The 5,000-nt window shown below is 44.2% G+C and overlaps 1 protein-coding gene across 1 annotated transcript in view; it reads left to right on the forward strand.

Moving 5' to 3' along the window:
* LOC143290145 (nociceptin receptor-like) overlaps window positions 1-5,000 on the forward strand; it is a 388,332-nt gene that overhangs the window by 150,491 nt on the left and 232,841 nt on the right. Inside the window, exon 3 of the mRNA XM_076599447.1 lies at window positions 4,421-4,486. The gene's annotated coding sequence lies outside the window, so the exon portion shown is untranslated. The remainder of the gene's footprint in view (window positions 1-4,420; window positions 4,487-5,000) is intronic.

The following is a 5,000-nucleotide window of genomic DNA, read 5'->3' on the forward strand; positions in this document are numbered from 1 at the left end:
CTATATATTGTTTAGTTATACTGTCTTTAAAACTTTGAGGGTTAAGGTGACTGGGGCAGCTGGGTGTTAGAAAGAACTGACGATCAGCTCCAAAGATTTGTTATTGACCGAAAAAAGAAAAAACAGCAGGCAGACAAACACACACACACACACACACACACACACACACACACACACACACACACACACACACACACACACACACACATTCGTTGTCATGAATAGTATTGTTCTTATCCCTTTACCTTCTCACAAACCCCCCTCCCCCTCCTCCGCCCTCCCTTTTTTTTTCCAATGTCTATTATCGCTTAATGTAGACAGACATTAAAATGAGATTGAACACACACACACACACACACACACACACACACACACACACACACACACACACACACACACACACACACACACACAAATACCCCCTCCAACCCACCCACCCCTGCGCCCCCAAACACACACACATACAAACACACCCACACAAATGACATAGATTAAGATAAGTGGTTGTCACCTCATGAACTGGAATAGCTCTTATCCAAAGGTGGCTGGAGAGTGTCATTGCAGAAAGATGTAGTTTGGTTTTTTTGTTTGTTTGTTTGTTGTTGTTGTTGTTTTTTTGTTTTGTTTTTTTCCTCTTTATTTTGTTATCGTTACTGTTTTTTCAAGACCTTTTACCGAGGATATGCTGGTGACGGTCTAATTGGAGCATTAACTTCACGTCAGGCACACACACACACACACACACACACACACACACACACACACACACACGCACGCACGCACGCACACACACACACACACATTCATACACACATATACACACACATACACACTCACACGCGCACACACACACACACACACACACACACTCACACTCACACTCACACTCACACTCTCACACACACGCACACAAACACACACACACACATACACACACACACACACACACACACACACACACATACACACACACAAACACTCACACAAACACACACACACACACACAAACACTCACACACACACACACACACACACACACACACACACACACACACACACACACACACACACACATACATACATACATACATACAAATACACCAACAAAAATGGCATAGATTAAGATAAGCGGTTGTCACCTCATGAACTGGAAGAGCTCTTAACCAAAGGTGGCTGGAGAGTGTCATTGAAGAAAGATGTAGTTTTTGTTGTTTTGGGTTTTGTTGTTGTTCTTTTTTTTTCTTTTTTTTCCTCTTTATTTTGTTATCGTTACTGTTTTTTCAAGACCTTTTACCGAGGATATGCTGGGACGGTCTAACTTACGTTCAAGCACACACAACACCACCAGTACCACACTTACGCACGCACGCAGCAGCACGCACACACATACACACACACACACACAACACAAAACCACAAAACACCCCACACACACACACACACAACAACATCACACATACACATCAATACACACACATACACACACGCACCACACACACGCACTCACACACGCACATCACACACGACACACACACACACACGCACGCACGCACGCACACATAAACACACACACACACACACACCACACACAACATACACACACATACACACATCACACTCATCACACACACTCACACTCTCACACACACGCACACACTCACACACACACATACAAATACCCCTCCAACCCACCTACCCCTGCACCAAAACACACACAGCACACTCACACTCACACATCACACACACACATGCACACACACACACACACACACACACACACACACACACACACACACACACACACACACACACACACACACACACACACACACACACACACACACGTACACACGCACATACGCACGCACGCACGCACGCACGCACGCGCACACACATACATACACATACACACGCACACACACACACACACCAAAACACTCACACACACACACACACACACACACACACACACACACACAAACAAACACTCACACATACACATACATATACACACACATACACACACGCACACACACACACGCACTCACACACGCACACTCACACACAGACACACACACACACACGCACGCACGCACGCACACATAAACACACACACACACACACACACACACATACATACACACACATACACATTCACACTCATACACACACTCACACTCTCACACACACGCACACACTCACACACACACATACAAATACCCCCTCCAACCCACCTACCCCTGTGCCCCAAAACACACACATGCACACTCACACTCACACACTCACACACACACATGCACACACACACATGCACACACACACACACACACACACACACACACACACACACACACACACACACACACACACACACACACACACAAATACACCCACACCAGTGACATAGATTAAGATAAGCTGTTGTCACCTCATGAACTGGAATAGCTCTTATCCAAAGGTGGCTGGAGAGTGTCATTGCAGAAAAGATGTAGTTTTTGTTGTTGTTTTTTGTTTGTTTGTTGTTGTTGTTTTTTCCTCTTTATTTTGTTATCGTTACTGTTTCTTCAAGACCTTTTACCGAGGATATGCTGGTGACGGTCTAATTGGAGCATTAACTTCACGTCAAGCACACACACACACACACACACACACACACACACACACACACACACACACACACACATACGTACACACGCACGCACGCACGCACACACACATTCATACACACACACATACACACACATACACACTCACACGCATACACACACACACTCACAGTCACACTCTCTCTCTCTCACACACACACACACACACACACACACACACACACACACACACACACACACACACACACACACACACACACAAAGAACCAGGTAGGCATAAAGCCTACTCAATTATTCTCGCAACAGTGTTAACAACTTGAAGCAGAATTTTAGGAGCTAGTACTTATGACCTGTCGTTAGGATAATTTAACAACTTTAGGTATATTGCATGGACCTTTTCTAGTGTTGTTTTTTTCTTGAACAACTTCAGGTATATTCCATAGACCTTTTCCTGTGTGTTTTCTTTAACAACTTTAGTTATATTGGAGTGACGGTCTAGAGATAACGCGTCCGCCTAGGAAGTGAGAGAATCTGAGCGCGCTGGTTGGTATAACGGCTCAGCAGCCGATATTTTCTCCCCCTCCACTAGACCTTGAGTAGTGGTCTGGAGGCTAGTCATTCGGATGAGACGATAAACCGAGGTCCCGTGTGCAGCATGCACTTGGCGCACGTAAAGGAACCCGCGGCAACAAAATGGTTGTTCCTGGCAAAATTCTGTAGAAAAATCCACTTCGGTAGGAAAAACAAATGCAAAATCTGCATGCAGGAAATATACAAAAAAAAAGGGCGGGGGAGTGGCGCTGTAGTGTAGCGACGCGCTCGCTCTGGGGAGAGCAGCCCGAATTTCACACGGAGAAATCTGTTGTGATAAAAAGAGAAATACAATACAATATTCAATGGTCCTTTTCATGTGTTTTTTTTTTCTTTAACAACTTTAGGTATTTTGCATGGGCCTTTTCCTGTGTCTTCTCCTAATGATAGTGTTAACAACTTTGATATTGCAAAGAACGATTAATATGATCTTTCCTTCGGATAATTGTATTGTGTCACATTGCATTGCATTGTATGGTATGGTATGGTATGGTATGGTATGGTATGGTATGGTATGGCATGGCATGGCATGGTATGGTATGGTATGGTATCGTATCGTATCGTATCGTACTGCATTGCATTGTATTGCAATGCATTGAATTGCATTGTATCACACTGCATTGCATTATAGTGTATTGCAATACATTGCATCGCACTGTATTGCATTGTGTTGTATTCTCCCTCGTGTCCGACTATGACCATCAGAACAGCAGAGGAGGCAACTGCTGTTCCGTCTATTTGGGCTAGAATTTGATTATTGTGGAGAGTGTCTTGCCCAAGTACAACCCCACTCTCTCGGCCAAGAGGGTGTTAAGACAGTCGGCGTTGGGATGGTTCCCAAAGGCCAACTAGCCCACAAGGCTGCAGCACTAAGAGCCAGTGCACTTTTGCCTCCTAGTTTGAGAGTCGTAGTTCTTCACAAAAGACTAAGCTGTAAATGGTTTCCCATTGACTGGAATAACCATTGATAATACAGCTCTCACTTTGCTGTTGGCTCAAATGTAAACTGATGTCAATCTGAATGACTGCCAGTCACCCAGACCACACCCCAAGGTCTTGTGGATGAGGGGTGTTGGGGTCGGGGGAAACTTCCCGGTCCCATATAACTATGGGAATCGAACCCGTGATCACTGGCTTTGCCAATCGGGAGTGTTACCACTAGGCCACCGTTCAACATGCACTGGCATATTTCTGACCTTTCTCTTCTGGTTCTGTGTCGACAGGTGTTCCCATGCTGGCTGGTCTGAATTTAAGAGGAGAGGACTGACTGGTGATGAGCGTTTCTGCTGGTGAGTGAGTAGTTTCTTCTTCTTCTTCTTCTTCTTCTTCTTCTTCTTCTTCTTCTTCTTCTTCTTCTTCTTCTTCTTCTTCTTCTTCTTCTTCTTCTTCTTCTTCTTCTTCTTCGTCTTCGTCTTCTTCGTTCGTGAGCTGTACCTCCCACGTTCACTAGTACGTACACGAGTGGGCTTTTACGTTTTGTTTTTTGTTGTTTTTTGTTGTTTTTTTTGTTTTCTTTTGTGTTTTTTTGTTGTTGTTTTTTGCGCCGCCATGTAGGCACGTAGTCAGCCATGCTCCGTTTTCGGGGTTGTGCATGCTGGGTATGTTCTTGTTTCCATAGCCCACCGAACGCTGACATGGATTACAGGATCTTTAACGTGCGTATTTTTCTTTTCTTTTTTTCTTCTTAAAAACAACAACAAACTTTCATTGACTGTTAATTCATTCATCTATTCCTTCGCTTGTATCCTTCTTTTTTTTCTCAAATCGTTTTTCTCTGTCTGTTTTTGTCAGTTTCTCTCTCTC

Source organism: Babylonia areolata, chromosome 15, assembly GCF_041734735.1.
Source record: "Babylonia areolata isolate BAREFJ2019XMU chromosome 15, ASM4173473v1, whole genome shotgun sequence".
Lineage (NCBI taxonomy): Eukaryota > Metazoa > Mollusca > Gastropoda > Neogastropoda > Buccinidae > Babylonia > Babylonia areolata.